This window comes from Watersipora subatra, unplaced genomic scaffold, assembly GCF_963576615.1.
Source record: "Watersipora subatra unplaced genomic scaffold, tzWatSuba1.1 SCAFFOLD_60, whole genome shotgun sequence".
Classification (NCBI taxonomy): Eukaryota; Metazoa; Bryozoa; class Gymnolaemata; order Cheilostomatida; family Watersiporidae; genus Watersipora; species Watersipora subatra.
This window is the reverse complement of record NW_027045317.1, coordinates 306618-327394: the sequence shown is the minus strand read 5'-3', so window position 1 is coordinate 327394 and position 20777 is coordinate 306618.

Below are 20777 nucleotides of genomic sequence, written 5' to 3'. Positions count from 1 at the left end.
GCAAATAGTAAATCGCCGTCTGAGCAACAAGCAGTTATCTACTCTGCAATTGCTCATTTAACATTGTCTAGTTTTATCTCAGCTATAAGTTACGACCCAGTTAGTGCTATGGCCCAGCTATAAGTTGTTCTTCAGTAACTAACATTCGCTACCAGAATACTGTCCAGAAATGAAAATCATTCTGAAGCAAATTTGGCAGATTGATTGGGACAAAGAGGTTAAAAAAGACGATGCAAACAGTTACCTTGGGAGAGAAGAGAAGAGCTGCTGACTTGTGCCTAGAAGCAGAAGATGATGAAGTCTTGCCAGATGAATTTTCATGGGAGAGGTTTGCCCTATTTTTGGCCATCACCCTGGAAGAGGCGGACGAGTCTCTTTGTCTTTTCCTCAACTGACTGACCTCTTCGTGCTTGCGCTGGCAACACAATACGCTGACTTATGCAAACGCTAGGATAAAATAAAAATGATTTATATGTCAAGGATACATGAAATGTCGATGGCTATCCCAAGCCACCTACTTTTTACGACAGAATTAATTAAAACATCAGTAGACTGTTATATTCGTCCTGTAATTAATGAAGGCACTCTTTGAAAACTTAGAGACCAACATTTGAGTGTTGTTAAAGACCAACCTTGAGTATGGCATCTTTCTGTCTGTTTTGCAACTACAACATGCGCACCTGATTGTCTTGTTGCCGCTTCTCTTTTTTCAGCTGTAGCAGCTCCTTATTCTTTCGTTGGTCACTAATCTTATTCTTCTCTGATTCCGTCTTCATTTGTGCCATCAGTCGCACCTGCAATAGCATCACCATAGTTGTCGAGATCTCCGAAACCAAGATCATGTGGTGGTGCAATAGTCAACACAACACATTACGAAGATCCCAAAAAACTCATACGCCAAACAATTATTTCCCATTCAAACTTTTCCCTGACTAACACAGATATAAATATAGTAGTGATGTCTCTCTGTGTAGGATTAAGTAAGACATAAATAAATATAGTGGTGATATCTCTTTGTGTAGGATTAACTAGCACATATAAATATAGTGGTGATATCTCTGTGTAGGATTAACTAGCACATATAAATATAGTGGTGATATCTCTCTGTGTAGGATTAACTAACACATATAAATATAGTGGTGATATCTGTGTGTAGGATTAACTAACACATATATAAATATAGTGGTGATATCTCTGTGTGTAGGATTAACTAACACATATAAATATAGTGGTGATATCTCTCTGTGTAGGATTAACTAACACAGGTATAAATATAGCGGTGATTTCTCTCTTTGTAGGATTAACTAACACAGCTTTTGTATCGGTCAGCAAGCCTACCTTTATCTTCTTCATCTCATTCAGTTCAGTACTAAGGTCCCTGATGCGCCGGTCGTAGACAACTTGGTTCTTCAAAATTTTGGCGTGCTCCTTTTTGGCAGCATTTACCTTATTGAGCTCCTGTTGCATGGTATCCGGCCGTTTCTCAAACTCCATTTTAACTTTGCGCACCTGCTCCTCCGACTGCTGCTTCTTGCTGCCTGAAAACAGAACTCACATAACAGTTTATTTCATTTGTATTTGCTATCCTGGTAACTGCTGTCCGGTTACGAATTAGCTGGTTGCAAAGCTAGCTACACGTTAAGATTATCAAACTCATACCAATTACTATCTAAATGACAGATTATTACACCGAAGCCATAGCACTGTATGGACTGAACTTTATAACTTGTTAAGAGCTAGCTGATTAACTGTTAACAGCTGATCTAACATATACTAGCTATAACAGCTGATCTAACATATACTAGCTATAACAGGAGGTTACCTAAGCTGCTTAGGACCTGGTTTCGTTCTCGTTCAACAGCCATTATTTGGTCCTGCAAGTTGCGCATTTTATCCTCGTAATGCTGACGAATTGTTTGCAGTTGTCGCTGGCTCCTTTCGAGTTCTTCAATCATTCTTTGTTTAAAGAATAGAGAAAGCATAATATTATTATGCTTTATTATTCATCTTGAGGTGTTGACTGATGTTCTAAAAAGAGAATCAAGGAGATTGACCAACCAGAAGCTGAGATATAGCCAGCCAAACACAGGTCTACCAAAAAACAAAAGTGTTTTGGTAATCATCAATATATGACGTATGAAATCGACTTGTGTGTCATTGGTCAATTAAGCCAACTAATGCGCTCTCCTATAACAATCACGGCGTTTTAATTGGTTTAATCCCTGGAAGTATAGAACAATCAAATTGGTCCTAACAATCATCGCTCCTAGAATTCCGAACCAGTCCCTCTGACGTGTAGATTAGTTTTAGCATAAAATAATTACACGCATCTATTATTTCGCTATCTTGCTAGTTCAGCTCAGTTTTGTTGTTCTCCTACTTAGCTTCCCTATTCAGACTCATCTTTAGCGTTGTTCAGATTTTTTAACTAAAACTAATAAATAGAATCAATTAAATCAATCATCAATCTCGGTTATCATTTGGAATTTTCTACAAATTATATTAGTTACATCATTTATTTTATATGCAGTTATATTATTATTTTGTATAATATGCATTATGAATATTATATAAATCATAAAAAATAATCATAGACAAGATAATAGATCAATAGAAAAATCAAAGCAAAAGTTATCGTTTTCTTTTCTTATAGCAAGAGCAGCACGGTCAAGTTAGTCTTTTTAAGATTATGGCTGTAGTGAACTTTCAGTCTGTTAATAGTGACGATAATCATGAAAATTAACTGAATGCTGCAGTAAATACACAGTAGAAAAATGATGAAGGAACAAAAAGTCCCATTCCTATTTCGTATTCTAAACAAACTGCAATCGCGGATATCGCATATAGACTATACACGCGCCGTTCGTTGAACAGATGATCTTCGGAGCAAATCCGTGGAGATCGAGTTAAAATTTGAAGCACAATAGTCAAAATCTGCTCTTCTGCTTTAAAAAATCATGGCGAGGGGTTGTGGGCAAATGCCTTTACCACACAATGTTTGGATGATTTTCCTGAGAAACCAGAGCTAGTATGTAAATTATTTACTATCGCGAGAAGCGTTTCACATCTCGTAGCCAAAACAATCATTATAAGTAACGGCGGTAAGGGTGCGCAACTCCGGCACATGACCATTAAGTCGATTTTATACGTCATAGTTTTCGGGATTTTCGAAGGGTTTTCCTCTGATTCTTTATTAGGTAGACCTGTGTTTGGCTGTCTATATCTCAGCTTCTAGGGGGTCAATCTCCTTGATTCTTTTTTTAGAACATCAGTCAACACCTCAAGATAACTAATAAAGCATAATAATATTATGCTTTCTCTATTCTTTAAGTGAAATCTCTCCTGACAGCTCTGACAGGTCTTCTTGAAGATGGTCAGACTCTACAAGAATTAGAAATGATAAAAACCAGCTGATTATATCAAGTCCTGATGAGCATATGAAGGTTTTAGCAATGCTTTCGACCAGTATTCATATGGGTAGAATAGCACCAGTGTATATACGTATATGGGTAGAATAGTTACCAGTGTATATACGTATATGGGTAGAATAGTACCGGTATCTATACGTATATGGGTAGAATTGTACCGGTATCTATATGGGTGCTATTCTACCTAGTATAGATACTGGGTAGAATAGTATCTATATGGGTAATCTTGGCCTTGACCTTTAAACGGTTGCATCAACCAAGGGTGATCAACTGATCAAGGCGGCAAAAGAAATTAACTGAAAGCAGCTGTCATATATGTTATAGCAGTTGTTATATATGTTATAGCAGTTGTTATGTTATAGCAGTTGTTATATATGTTATAGCAGCTGTTATATATGTTATAGTAGCTGTTATATATGATATAGCAGCTGTTATATATGTCAAAATATGATGCTAGTAAGCGATCAATGAAAGTAATCTAGACTTGCACACTACGCTTACTGCTTCTAGCGAGCTGCTCTTCCTTGTGTTAGTCTAGCAAAACATTATCGAATTAATTGTTACATGATATACCTTACCCGCCTTAGCTTATTATGGCATAGACTTATTTTGGCAATAACTCACTTAACAAGTTGTATACCATTACTGTTAACAAACTGTAGATTTCACCTTAGTTGGTGGTCTTTAATACTTCTGAAAAACTCAGATTTTGCCCCCAAGTGAACAATAGTCTAGAGACACCTCATTTAATACTCTAACATAGAATTCAATTCTTTTTTAAAAATTACAGATAAATAATTTATAGATAGGCTAACTTTCAATATTATTTGCGTTCAACAAAGTTTACATAAGTTGGTAAAGCACAATGTTCAAATACTATTTGACGAAGAAAAATGTAACTAGCAGTTGTGACAGAGCTAAAACATAAGTTAATCATGTAAAATGTATCAAATAGTTTGTAGCTCTGAAAGTTTCAAGTTAATTACAAAAGATACATGACCGCTACGTTTTTTGCGGCGTTAAGAAGAAAAGCAACAAATGACAGCCACTGACTTACATTTAAACAATGTGTCAAAATGTGTAAGAGTTGAGGCTGTTGTGGCTAGACACACAAAATAACACGTCACATTGACAAATAAATGGACGAGTGCGAATTAGCCTTTACCAGGCGAAGGCCATGACTTTCTTGTTAGATTTTTTATTATCATTAGTTGTTATTATTAGCGTTTTTAAGGAAATTTTGTTGTGTAAATTTTACTGTTGGTTTTGAGAGAGAATAAATTGATTGGTTAAAAAAGGTCAGACTTTACAGAATCCAGCTAGTTTTTTTCTGCCTTAAAGAATAGAGAAAGCATAATATTATTATGCTTTATTAGTCATCTTGAGGTGTTGACTGATGTTCTAAAAAAAGAATCAAGGAGATTGACCCCCTTGAAGCTGAGATATAGACAGCCAAACACAGGTCTACCTAATAAAGAATCAGAGGAAAACCCTTCGAAAATCCCGAAAACTGTGACGTTTAAAATCGACTTAATGGTCATGTGCCGGAGTTGCGCACCCTTACCGCCGTTACTTATAATGATTGTTTTGGCTACGAGATGTGAAACGCTTCTCGCGATAGTAAATAATTTACATACTAACTCTGGTTTCTCAGGAAAATCATCCAAACATTGTATGGTAAAGGCATTTGCCCACAACCCCTCGCCATGATTTTTTAAAGCAGAAGAGCAGATTTTGACTATTGTGCTTCAAATTTTAACTCGATCTCCACGGATATGCTCCGAAGATCATCTGTTCAACGAACGGCGCGTGTATAGTCTATATGCGATATCCGCGATTGCAGTTTGTTTAGAATAAGAAATAGGAATGGGACTTTTTGTTCCCTTCATCATTTTTCTACTGTGTATCTACTGCAGCATTCAGTTTATTTTCATGATTATCGTCACTATTAACAGACTGGAAGTTCACTACAGCCATAATCTTAAAAAGACTAACTTGACCGTGCTGCTCTTGCTATAAGAAAAGAAAACGATAACTTTTGCTTTGATTTTTCTATTGATCTATTATCTTATCTATGATTATTTTTTATGATTTATATAATATTCATAATGCATATTATACAAAATAATAATATAACTGCGTATAGAATAAATGATGTAACTAATATAATTTGTAGAAAATTCCAAATGATAACCGAGATTGATGATTGATTTAATTGATTCTATTTATTAGCTATAGTTAAAAAATCTGAACAACGCTAAAGATGAGTCTGAATAGGGAAGCTAAGTAGGAGAACAACAAAACTGAGCTGAACTAGCAAGATAGCGAAATGTTGCGAAATAATAGATGCGTGTAGTTATTTTATGCTAAAACTAATCTACACGTCAGAGGGACTGGTTCGGAATTCTAGGAGCGATGATTGTTAGGCCCAATTTGATTGTTCTATACTTCCAGGGATTAAACCAATTAAAACGCCGTGATTGTTATAGGAGAGCGCATTAGTTGGCTTAATTGACCAATGGCACACAAGTCGATTTCATACGTCATATATTGATGATTACCAAAACACTTTTGTTTTTTTGGTAGACCTGTGTTTGGCTGGCTATATCTCAGCTTCTGGTTGGTCAATCTTCTTGATTCTTTTTTTAGAACATCAGTCAACACCTCAAGATGAATAATAAAGCATAATAATATTATGCTTTCTCTATTCTTTAACAAAACAACAACTTAAAAGCATTCTATATAAAACATGTAATATAATTATTAGGTTAACAAAACTGTGTTTTGCCAAATAAACAACGACATTGATTCAAATTGTCTTTGTAATTTATTCAAATATCCATTCGCATCTTACTGACACTTAACAATGATTGAACAATGCGTGCAGAGTTATTGAAATTAATAATAAATGCCTGTTCAATAAATCAATAAAGGTCAGTATTACCTGAGGTATTGAAGAAACGGAATTGTTATCCATTTCAGTAGGAAGTGTTTGCACAGAACTATCACCACTAGTGCCACAGCTATACCGTTCTAGATCTCTGCAGGCAGAAAAAGTAGGTCAAGGCCGGTCATACGGAGCAAGTTAAGGCCTGTCATACAGAGTAAGTTAAAGCTTGTCATACGGAGCAAGTTAAAGCTTGTCATACAGAGTAAGTTAAGGCCTTTCATACAGAGTAAGTTAAAGCCTGTCATACGGAGTAAGTTAAGGCCTGCCATACGGAGCAAGTTAAGGGCTGTCATACAGAGTAAGTTAAAGCCTGTCATACAGAGTAAGTTAAAGCCTGTCATACAGAGTAAGTTAAAGCCTGTCATACAGAGTAAGTTAAGGCCGGTCATACAGAGTGAGTTAAGGCCTGTCATACAGAGTGAGTTAAGGCCTGTCATACCGAGTGAGTTAAGGCCTGTCATACGGAGAGCTAAAAGCTACTAAAACTGATAGTAGCTATTTACTATAAATACTATTTACCGTGTATGTGAACTTGTAGCTGTCATAGATAGATTTGCTGGAGCTCACCCTATAAAATTTTACTTGCATTCACAAACATGAATTAATGCAATGTCCGTAGTCATGTATTTTAATAATCATTTTATTGCACTAGTGCTTTAAAAAAATTTCGAAAAAGATTAAATGTCCAGTAAACTGATGCAAATAGAAACAATCACATTAACCTTAACACAAGAGAAGATCTTAACACAAGAGAAGGTACCACAGCTTATAACTACAGGTAGATCTTAACACGAGAAAAGGTGAACCACAGCTTATAACTACAGGTAGATTTTAACACAAGAGAAGGTAACACAGCTTATAACTACACGTAGATCTTAACACAAGAGAAGGTACCACAGCTTATAACTACAACCATCTGCAAGACATTTCACATTCTCTTTGATAATCCTTAACACTATGGTAGTAAACGTAGAGTGTTTAGAATATTTGGCCGGCTTACATTCTTGTTGCGACTGTATAGTTATCCCGGAATCCTGCAAAACCTGGTCTAAAAGCTGATCCCGTAACCTGGAATCCATCTGCATTTTATCGTAGCGAGCAGTCAACTCCTTGAATTGAGATTCTTTCTGAGTACAAGCAAAGCCCTGAGTGAGAGCGAGTGAGAGAAGGTGCTCCAACAGATACTTGCTTTCATCAACGGAGGAGACATCCAAAGCTTTTGTCAAACTAGTCTCATCCTAACAAGTAAGGTAGTATGTGTAATGAGCACATTTTGTAATATGGTTCAGAGACATCATTACAAGCAATATAACAACCAGTTCTTCGAGTTGCGTTGTGATTGCAAAAGCAATGACCAAATTTGATGCTCAAACCAAAGAGCTATCGCAATATGTAAATGTAACTTGTTTTGTCGTAATATAAACTGATAAAAACTAATGAAAAAGGACTCAAGAAAAAAACAGCAGGGGTTCATTCTATAAGAATATATAACATGTTAACTGTTTCTTGAATCTATGAGAAGAATTTGAGCCATAATAAAATTATTGATATAGGAATAAAAGTGTCATTTCTTCTAGTGAATAACGACAGGTTAAAAGATTATCTTGGCTTATAATAATATTTTATATGAGAGACAAGATAGATATGAAAGGGCATGCAAGTCGTACGATGAGGTTTAGAGGTTGTTAGAGGGGTAGCGTTTTAAACATAACATGAACTGCTTCTAGTGAATTATTGAGAAAATGTTTCCAGTCGATAGGAGATGAACTCATTGTGGATGTCAAATAAAGGTGAAAGATTATAGATTCTGAATTAACAAAATCAAATGTTGCTGCATGACTGTAGAAGATAACTTTACTGATTTACATGCGCTTACGTAAATTCGAGTATAGCCATCTATGGGAACGGGCCGATAAATGGGAATTGTTAGCTAAGCCCGCTGTAACATTGAAAAGGATAAATAAAGCAATGAATAATTACTAAACATACAACACACTGATGAAATATATTAGGTAAATGCTTAGACAGGAAGCAATGCGAGATTACTAAATGCTTAGACAGGAAGCAATGTGAGATTAGTAAATGCTTAGACAGGAAGCAATGCGAGGTTAGTAAATGCTTAGACAGAAAGCAATGTGAGATTAGTAAATGCTTAGACAGGAAGCAATGCAAGGTTAGTAAATGCTTAGACAGGAAGCAATGCGAGGTTAGTAAATGCTTAGACAGGAAGCAATGCGAGGTTAGTAAATGCTTAGACAGGAAGCAATGCGAGGTTAGTAAATGCTTAGACAAGAAGTAATGCGAGGTTAGTAAATGCTTAGACAGGAAGCAATGCGAGGTTAGTAAATGCTTAGACAGGAAGCAATGCGAGGTTAGTAAATGCTTAAACAGAAAGCAATGCGAGATTAGTAAATGCTTAGACAGGAAGCAATGCAAGGTTAGTAAATGCTTAGACAGGAAGCAATGCGAAGTTAGTAAATGCTTAGACAGGAAGCAATGCGAGGTTAGTAAATGCTTAGACAGGAAGCAATGCGAGGTTAGTAAATGCTTAGACAAGAAGTAATGCGAGGTTAGTAAATGCTTAGACAGGAAGCAATGCGAGGTTAGTAAATGCTTAGACAGGAAGCAATGCGAGATTAGTAAATGCTTAGACAGGAAACAATGCAAAGTTAGTAAATGCTAGAAGTAGCCACTACAAGCCTAAGCAGACGCATAGCAAAAGCAAATGAACAAACCTTCGCCTCCTCTTCCATCTGCATGATATTGTTTTGGCACTCAGACACGTTACTCTGAATGTATGTCATATTGGTGCTCATCGTCTCCAGCTGATCTTCTAGGTTCATGGCGACAATCGCCTGCAAATGAATAAGAGTTACACAACGACTACCTTGAGCGTGGTTCTCATATATGCCGCAAAGCACCGGCAACAGCACCGCAGGCTATGGCGGTGAAATGTGAGCCTACACGCCGGGTACCGCCGAATACCACCGGTAGTTGCCGGCAGTTAACACAAGAGTTTAGCGCTGTTCAAATTTCGCAAATAGCCGCAAGCAAAACCTTCCTGAAATGCACTGTACAGGTAAAGGTCACCATTATCAAAATGGCGTGGCGAGCGAACATTTTATGTGAAGCTGCGATTATGTTTAGCAATGCAGCTTTAGATGTGAACAGAAGCTGCCGATCCTAACGTCGCAAGCGTTTTGCTGCGCAAGTTACCGCCGGAGTCTCGCAATCGATATGGAAACCAGACTTTAGCAGCTATGAAGATGAGTTGAACATATCATCAACAAAATTTCAGCGCAATATAGTGTAACCGTGACATTACTGATTACTCTATGCAATGTAATGATTATGCCAGCAATTATCAAATAAGAGTCTGTAGAGAGTTTTCTGTTCAACAGAACAGAAAACATTAGAGAAACACAAGGAATAAGGCATTGGCTATTTACGCTGGCAAAATTATTATTTGCAAAGACACCACACACCCCTGATGGCTGTGTAGTAATAGAAGAAACTGATGTATTTGTGATTGGTTAAAAGTGTTGATCCCTGATTAACATAATCATGACACCAATTCGTTCATTTTCACAGTAAACCGATTTTTTTTTAAAGTTGCTTTGAACTAGTGACAACGATGACCAACAAGTATTTATATATGAAAAAGGCTGTTACTTGCTGTAAAAGATATGTGATGAACACTGGTGTAAATTGGAACTGCTTGCAGAAAGTTTCAGGATATGTTAGATTAAATATTTTAAAGACCTAAGTTTTACTTGCAGTTTGATACAATTCATCAGCCTGAGTTCAAGTTGTAGTTGGACGATTTTAGATTATAAGTTGATGGATCTTTTTTTTAAGAAAACACAAGTGTAAATAGCTGTACAAACATTAGTGCAATGATAAACTATGGTTTACCCATATCTACTACATATATATATATATATATATATATATATATATATATATATATATATATATATATATATATATATATATATATATATATATATATATATATATATATATATATATATATAGTGTTAATACAATCATGTTCCAATAAGGGTAATGACAACATCCAATAGATGTTTTGATCTTTACTTGACCTAGGTTGATACTTGTAAAACATAACTAGTTATTCAGTAGTCTCGATCTGTGTAGTCGCAGCAGATGTTTATGCCATATGTCAGCTAAGAAATTTGCCCATTTTAAGAGCCTAAGAGTAATGACTATACATGTGTCCGACCTCATTTCTCCTAATGGCAGTGTCCAGCCTTTTACTGTACGCATCTATCTTCTTGCTGAGCTGTTCTCGCTTGTTAATGTGAAGATCCATCTCAGCTTCCATGTTGGCAATTGTCTGTTTCCGCACAACAACGGATGTAATGTACCGCTCAAGCTTGTCCCACTTGCTTTTCGCCACCTGAGTTAGAGTAATCGAGTAAAACGTAGTGTCCATTAGCACAGAGGACAAGACAACATAATATGTGTATATATAAGAAACATGCCATACACAAAAAAAATACTCTTCCAATTTAAGTGGCAGATTATTTTATATTACTTTAGGTTTAGCTGTAATCAGTAGAAAAAGTCACTAGTAAGTTGAGATTATAACAACAGGCTGTGAGAAACTTTGATATAAGAGGTGACATGAGATAACATGAGGTGCCATGAGATAACATGAGGTGACATGAGATAACATGAGGTGCCGTGAGATAACATGAGGTGACATGAGATAACATGAGATAACATGTGCTAGACGTATCAACAAAAGGCAAATAGTAAATCGCCGTCTGAGCAACAAGCAGTTATCTACTCTGCAATTGCTCATTTAACATTGTCTAGTTTTATCTCAGCTATAAGTTACGACCCAGTTAGTGCTATGGCCCAGCTATAAGTTGTTCTTCAGTAACTAACATTCGCTACCAGAATACTGTCCAGAAATGAAAATCATTCTGAAGCAAATTTGGCAGATTGATTGGGACAAAGAGGTTAAAAAAGACGATGCAAACAGTTACCTTGGGAGAGAAGAGAAGAGCTGCTGACTTGTGCCTAGAAGCAGAAGATGATGAAGTCTTGCCAGATGAATTTTCATGGGAGAGGTTTGCCCTATTTTTGGCCATCACCCTGGAAGAGGCGGACGAGTCTCTTTGTCTTTTCCTCAACTGACTGACCTCTTCGTGCTTGCGCTGGCAACACAATACGCTGACTTATGCAAACGCTAGGATAAAATAAAAATGATTTATATGTCAAGGATACATGAAATGTCGATGGCTATCCCAAGCCACCTACTTTTTACGACAGAATTAATTAAAACATCAGTAGACTGTTATATTCGTCCTGTAATTAATGAAGGCACTCTTTGAAAACTTAGAGACCAACATTTGAGTGTTGTTAAAGACCAACCTTGAGTATGGCATCTTTCTGTCTGTTTTGCAACTACAACATGCGCACCTGATTGTCTTGTTGCCGCTTCTCTTTTTTCAGCTGTAGCAGCTCCTTATTCTTTCGTTGGTCACTAATCTTATTCTTCTCTGATTCCGTCTTCATTTGTGCCATCAGTCGCACCTGCAATAGCATCACCATAGTTGTCGAGATCTCCGAAACCAAGATCATGTGGTGGTGCAATAGTCAACACAACACATTACGAAGATCCCAAAAAACTCATACGCCAAACAATTATTTCCCATTCAAACTTTTCCCTGACTAACACAGATATAAATATAGTAGTGATGTCTCTCTGTGTAGGATTAAGTAAGACATAAATAAATATAGTGGTGATATCTCTTTGTGTAGGATTAACTAGCACATATAAATATAGTGGTGATATCTCTGTGTAGGATTAACTAGCACATATAAATATAGTGGTGATATCTCTGTGTAGGATTGACTAACACATATAAATATAGTGGTGATATCTCTCTGTGTAGGATTAACTAATACATATAAATATAGTGGTGATATCTCTGTGTAGGATTAACTAGCACATATAAATATAGTGGTGATATCTCTCTGTGTAGGATTAACTAACACATATAAATATAGTGGTGATATCTCTGTGTAGGATTAACTAGCACATATAAATATAGTGGTGATATCTCTGTGTAGGATTAACTAGCACATATAAATATAGTGTTGATATCTCTGTGTAGGATTGACTAACACATATAAATATAGTGGTGATATCTCTCTGTGTAGGATTAACTAACACATATAAATATAGTGGTGATATCTCTCTGTGTAGGATTAACTAATACATATAAATATAGTGGTGATATCTCTGTGTAGGATTAACTAGCACATATAAATATAGTGGTGATATCTCTCTGTGTAGGATTAACTAACACATATAAATATAGTGGTGATATCTCTGTGTAGGATTAACTAGCACATATAAATATAGTGGTGATGTCTCTCTGTGTAGGATTAACTAGCACATATAAATATAGTGGTGATATCTCTCTGTGTAGGATTAACTAACACATATAAATATAGTGGTGATATCTCTGTGTAGGATTAACTAACACATATAAATATAGTAGTGATATCTGTGTGTAGGATTAACTAACACAGATATAAATATAGTGGTGATATCTCTGTGTGTAGGATTTACTAGCACATATATAAATATAGTGGTGATGTCTATCTGTGTAGGATTAACTAACACATATAAATATAGTGGTGATATCTCTGTGTAGGATTAACTAGCACATAAAAATATAGTGGTGATATCTCTCTGTGTAGGATTAACTAACACATATAAATATAGTGGTGATATCTCTGTGTAGGATTAACTAGCACATATAAATATAGTGGTGATATCTCTCTGTGTAGGATTAACTAACACATATAAATATAGTGGTGATATCTGTGTGTAGGATTAACTAACACAGATATAAATATAGTGGTGATATCTCTGTGTGTAGGATTAACTAGCACATATAAATATAGTGGTGATATCTCTGTGTAGGATTAACTAGCACATATAAATATAGTGGTGATATCTCTGTGTAGGATTGACTAACACATATAAATATAGTGGTGATATCTCTCTGTGTAGGATTAACTAATACATATAAATATAGTGGTGATATCTCTGTGTAGGATTAACTAGCACATATAAATATAGTGGTGATATCTCTCTGTGTAGGATTAACTAACACATATAAATATAGTGGTGATATCTCTGTGTAGGATTAACTAGCACATATAAATATAGTGGTGATATCTCTGTGTAGGATTAACTAGCACATATAAATATAGTGTTGATATCTCTGTGTAGGATTGACTAACACATATAAATATAGTGGTGATATCTCTCTGTGTAGGATTAACTAACACATATAAATATAGTGGTGATATCTCTCTGTGTAGGATTAACTAATACATATAAATATAGTGGTGATATCTCTGTGTAGGATTAACTAGCACATATAAATATAGTGGTGATGTCTCTCTGTGTAGGATTAACTAGCACATATAAATATAGTGGTGATATCTCTCTGTGTAGGATTAACTAACACATATAAATATAGTGGTGATATCTCTGTGTAGGATTAACTAACACATATAAATATAGTAGTGATATCTGTGTGTAGGATTAACTAACACAGATATAAATATAGTGGTGATATCTCTGTGTGTAGGATTTACTAGCACATATATAAATATAGTGGTGATGTCTATCTGTGTAGGATTAACTAACACATATAAATATAGTGGTGATATCTCTGTGTAGGATTAACTAGCACATAAAAATATAGTGGTGATATCTCTCTGTGTAGGATTAACTAACACATATAAATATAGTGGTGATATCTCTGTGTAGGATTAACTAGCACATATAAATATAGTGGTGATATCTCTCTGTGTAGGATTAACTAACACATATAAATATAGTGGTGATATCTCTGTGTAGGATTAACTAACACATATAAATATAGTGGTGATATCTCTGTGTAGGATTAACTAGCACATATAAATATAGTGGTGATATCTCTCTGTGTAGGATTAACTAACACATATAAATATAGTGGTGATATCTGTGTGTAGGATTAACTAACACAGATATAAATATAGTGGTGATATCTTTGTGTGTAGGATTAACTAACACATATAAATATAGTGGTGATATCTCTTTGTGTAGGATTAACTAACACAGGTATAAATATAGCGGTGATTTCTCTCTTTGTAGGATTAACTAACACATATAAATATAGTGGTGATATCTCTGTGTAGGATTAACTAGCACATATAAATATAGTGGTGATATCTCTCTGTGTAGGATTTACTAGCACATATATAAATATAGTGGTGATGTCTCTCTGTGTAGGATTAACTAACACATATAAATATAGTGGTGATATCTCTGTGTAGGATTAACTAACACATTAAAATATAGTGGTGATATCTCTGTGTAGGATTAACTAGCACATATAAATATAGTGGTGATATCTCTCTGTGTAGGATTAACTAACACATATAAATATAGTGGTGATATCTGTGTGTAGGATTAACTAACACAGATATAAATATAGTGGTGATATCTCTGTGTGTAGGATTAACTAACACATATAAATATAGTGGTGATATCTCTTTGTGTAGGATTAACTAACACAGGTATAAATATAGCGGTGATTTCTCTCTTTGTAGGATTAACTAACACAGCTTTTGTATCGGTCAGCAAGCCTACCTTTATCTTCTTCATCTCATTCAGTTCAGTACTAAGGTCCCTGATGCGCCGGTCGTAGACAACTTGGTTCTTCATCATTTTGGCGTGCTCCTTTTTGGCAGTATTTACCTTATTGAGCTCCTGTTGCATGGTATCCAGCCGTTTCTCAAACTCCATTTTAACTTTGCGCACCTGCTCCTCCGACTGCTGCTTCTTGCTGCCTGAAAACAGAACTCACATAACAGTTTATTTCATTTGTATTTGCTATCCTGGTAACTGCTGTCCGGTTACGAATTAGCTGGTTGCAAAGCTAGCTACACGTTAAGATTATCAAACTCATACCAATTACTATCTAAATGACAGATTATTACACCGAAGCCATAGCACTGTATGGACTGAACTTTATAACTTGTTAAGAGCTAGCTGATTAACTATTAACAGCTGATCTAACATATACTAGCTATAACAGCTGATCTAACATATACTAGCTATAACAGGAGGTTACCTAAGCTGCTCAGGACCTGGTTTCGTTCTCGTTCAACAGCCATTATTTGGTCCTGCAAGTTGCGCATTTTATCCTCGTAATGCTGACGAATTGTTTGCAGTTGTCGCTGGCTCCTTTCGAGTTCTTCAATCATTCTTTGTTTAAGTGAAATCTCTCCTGACAGCTCTGCCAGGTCTTCTTGAAGATGGTCAGACTCTACAAGAATTAGAAATGATAAAAACCAGCTGATTATATCAAGTCCTGATGAGCATATGAAGGTTTTAGCAATGCTTTCGACCAGTATTCATATGGGTAGAATAGCACCAGTGTATATACGTATATTGGTAGAATAGTTACCAGTGTATATACGTATATGGGTAGAATAGTACCGGTATCTATACGTATATGGGTAGAATTGTACCGGTATCTATATGGGTGCTATTCTACCTAGTATATATACTGGGTAGAATAGTATCTATATGGGTAATCTTGGCCTTGACCTTTAAACGGTTGCATCAACCAAGGGTGATCAACTGATCAAGGCGGCAAAAGAAATTAACTGAAAGCAGCTGTCATATATGTTATAGCAGTTGTTATATATGTTATAGCAGTTGTTATGTTATAGCAGTTGTTATATATGTTATAGCAGCTGTTATATATGTTATAGTAGCTGTTATATATGATATAGCAGCTGTTATATATGTCAAAATATGATGCTAGTAAGCGATCAATGAAAGTAATCTAGACTTGCACACTACGCTTACTGCTTCTAGCGAGCTGCTCTTCCTTGTGTTAGTCTAGCAAAACATTATCGAATTAATTGTTACATGATATACCTTACCCGCCTTAGCTTATTATGGCATAGACTTATTTTGGCAATAACTCACTTAACAAGTTGTATACCATTACTGTTAACAAACTGTAGATTTCACCTTAGTTGGTGGTCTTTAATACTTCTGAAAAACTCAGATTTTGCCCCCAAGTGAACAATAGTCTAGAGACACCTCATTTAATACTCTAACATAGAATTCAATTCTTTTTTAAAAATTACAGATAAATAATTTATAGATAGGCTAACTTTCAATATTATTTGCGTTCAACAAAGTTTACATAAGTTGGTAAAGCACAATGTTCAAATACTATTTGACGAAGAAAAATGTAACTAGCAGTTGTGACAGAGCTAAAACATAAGTTAATCATGTAAAATGTATCAAATAGTTTGTAGCTCTGAAAGTTTCAAGTTAATTACAAAAGATACATGAACGCTACGTTTTTTGCGGCGTTAAGAAGAAAAGCAACAAATGACAGCCACTGACTTACATTTAAAAAATGTGTCAAAATGTGTAAGAGTTGAGGCTGTTGTGGCTAGACACACAAAATAACACGTCACATTGACAAATAAATGGACGAGTGCGAATTAGCCTTTACCAGGCGAAGGCCATGACTTTCTTGTTAGATTTTTTATTATCATTAGTTGTTATTATTAGCGTTTTTAAGGAAATTTTGTTGTGTAAATTTTACTGTTGGTTTTGAGAGAGAATAAATTGATTGGTTAAAAAAGGTCAGACTTTACAGAATCCAGCTAGTTTTTTTCTGCCTTAAAGAATAGAGAAAGCATAATATTATTATGCTTTATTAGTCATCTTGAGGTGTTGACTGATGTTCTAAAAAAAGAATCAAGGAGATTGACCCCCTTGAAGCTGAGATATAGACAGCCAAACACAGGTCTACCTAATAAAGAATCAGAGGAAAACCCTTCGAAAATCCCGAAAACTGTGACGTTTAAAATCGACTTAATGGTCATGTGCCGGAGTTGCGCACCCTTACCGCCGTTACTTATAATGATTGTTTTGGCTACGAGATGTGAAACGCTTCTCGCGATAGTAAATAATTTACATACTAACTCTGGTTTCTCAGGAAAATCATCCAAACATTGTATGGTAAAGGCATTTGCCCACAACCCCTCGCCATGATTTTTTAAAGCAGAAGAGCAGATTTTGACTATTGTGCTTCAAATTTTAACTCGATCTCCACGGATATGCTCCGAAGATCATCTGTTCAACGAACGGCGCGTGTATAGTCTATATGCGATATCCGCGATTGCAGTTTGTTTAGAATAAGAAATAGGAATGGGACTTTTTGTTCCCTTCATCATTTTTCTACTGTGTATCTACTGCAGCATTCAGTTTATTTTCATGATTATCGTCACTATTAACAGACTGGAAGTTCACTACAGCCATAATCTTAAAAAGACTAACTTGACCGTGCTGCTCTTGCTATAAGAAAAGAAAACGATAACTTTTGCTTTGATTTTTCTATTGATCTATTATCTTATCTATGATTATTTTTTATGATTTATATAATATTCATAATGCATATTAAACAAAATAATAATATAACTGCGTATAGAATAAATGATGTAACTAATATAATTTGTAGAAAATTCCAAATGATAACCGAGATTGATGATTGATTTAATTGATTCTATTTATTAGCTATAGTTAAAAAATCTGAACAACGCTAAAGATGAGTCTGAATAGGGAAGCTAAGTAGGAGAACAACAAAACTGAGCTGAACTAGCAAGATAGCGAAATGTTGCGAAATAATAGATGCGTGTAGTTATTTTATGCTAAAACTAATCTACACGTCAGAGGGACTGGTTCGGAATTCTAGGAGCGATGATTGTTAGGCCCAATTTGATTGTTCTATACTTCCAGGGATTAAACCAATTAAAACGCCGTGATTGTTATAGGAGAGCGCATTAGTTGGCTTAATTGACCAATGGCACACAAGTCGATTTCATACGTCATATATTGATGATTACCAAAACACTTTTGTTTTTTTGGTAGACCTGTGTTTGGCTGGCTATATCTCAGCTTCTGGTTGGTCAATCTTCTTGATTCTTTTTTTAGAACATCAGTCAACACCTCAAGATGAATAATAAAGCATAATAATATTATGCTTTCTCTATTCTTTAACAAAACAACAACTTAAAAGCATTCTATATAAAACATGTAATATAATTATTAGGTTAACAAAACTGTGTTTTGCCAAATAAACAACGACATTGATTCAAATTGTCTTTGTAATTTATTCAAATATCCATTCGCATCTTACTGACACTTAACAATGATTGAACAATGCGTGCAGAGTTATTGAAATTAATAATAAATGCCTGTTCAATAAATCAATAAAGGTCAGTATTACCTGAGGTATTGAAGAAACGGAATTGTTATCCATTTCAGTAGGAAGTGTTTGCACAGAACTATCACCACTAGTGCCACAGCTATACCGTTCTAGATCTCTGCAGGCAGAAAAAGTAGGTCAAGGCCGGTCATACGGAGCAAGTTAAGGCCTGTCATACAGAGTAAGTTAAAGCTTGTCATACGGAGCAAGTTAAAGCTTGTCATACAGAGTAAGTTAAGGCCTTTCATACAGAGTAAGTTAAAGCCTGTCATACGGAGTAAGTTAAGGCCTGCCATACGGAGCAAGTTAAGGGCTGTCATACAGAGTAAGTTAAAGCCTGTCATACAGAGTAAGTTAAAGCCTGTCATACAGAGTAAGTTAAAGCCTGTCATACAGAGTAAGTTAAGGCCGGTCATACAGAGTGAGTTAAGGCCTGTCATACAGAGTGAGTTAAGGCCTGTCATACCGAGTGAGTTAAGGCCTGTCATACGGAGAGCTAAAAGCTACTAAAACTGATAGTAGCTATTTACTATAAATACTATTTACCGTGTATGTGAACTTGTAGCTGTCATAGATAGATTTGCTGGAGCTCACCCTATAAAATTTTACTTGCATTCACAAACATGAATTAATGCAATGTCCGTAGTATTTTAATAATCATTTTATTGCACTAGTGCTTTAAAAAAATTTCGAAAAAGATTAAATGTCCAGTAAACTGATGCAAATAGAAACAATCACATTAACCTTAACACAAGAGAAGATCTTAACACAAGAGAAGGTACCACAGCTTATAACTACAGGTAGATCTTAACACGAGAAAAGGTGAACCACAGCTTATAACTACAGGTAGATTTTAACACAAGAGAAGGTAACACAGCTTATAACTACAGGTAGATCTTAACACAAGAGAAGGTACCACAGCTTATAACTACAACCATCTGCAAGACATTTCACATTCTCTTTGATAATCCTTAACACTATGGTAGTAAACGTAGAGTGTTTAGAATATTTGGCCGGCTTACATTCTTGTTGCGACTGTATAGTTATCCCGGAATCCTGCAAAACCTGGTCTAAAAGCTGATCCCGTAACCTGGAATCCATCTGCATTTTATCGTAGCGAGCAGTCAACTCCTTGAATTGAGATTCTTTCTGAGTACAAGCAAAGCCCTGAGTGAGAGCGAGTGAGAGAAGGTGCTCCAACAGATACTTGCTTTCATCAACGGAGGAGACATCCAAAGCTTTTGTCAAACTAGTCTCATCCTAACAAGTAAGGTAGTATGTGTAATGAGCACATTTTGTAATATGGTTCAGAGACATCATTACAAGCAATATAACAACCAGTTCTTCGAGTTGCGTTGTGATTGCAAAAGCAATGACCAAATTTGATGCTCAAACCAAAGAGCTATCGCAATATGTAAATGTAACTTGTTTTGTCGTAATATAAACTGATAAAAACTAATGAAAAAGGACTCAAGAAAAAAACAGCAGGGGTTCATTCTATAAGAATATATAACATGTTAACTGTTTCTTGAATCTATGAGAAGAATTTGAGCCATAATAAAATTATTGATATAGGAATAAAAGTGTCATTTCTTCTAGTGAATAACGACAGGTTAAAAGATTATCTTGGCTTATAATAATATTTTATATGAGAGACAAGATAGATATGAAAGGGCATGCAAGTCGTACGATGAGGTTTAGAGGTTGTTAGAGGGGTAGCGTTTTAAACATAACATGAACTGCTTCTAGTGAATTATTGAGAAAATGTTTCCAGTCGATAGGAGATGAACTCATTGTGGATGTCAAATAAAGGTGAAAGATTATAGATTCTGAATTAACAAAATCAAATGTTGCTGCATGACTGTAGAAGATAACTTTACTGATTTACATGCGCTTACGTAAATTCGAGTATAGCCATCTATGGGAACGGGCCGATAAATGGGAATTGTTAGCTAAGCCCGCTGTAACATTGAAAAGGATAAATAAAGCAATGAATAATTACTAAACATACAACACACTGATGAAATATATTAGGTAAATGCTTAGACAGGAAGCAAT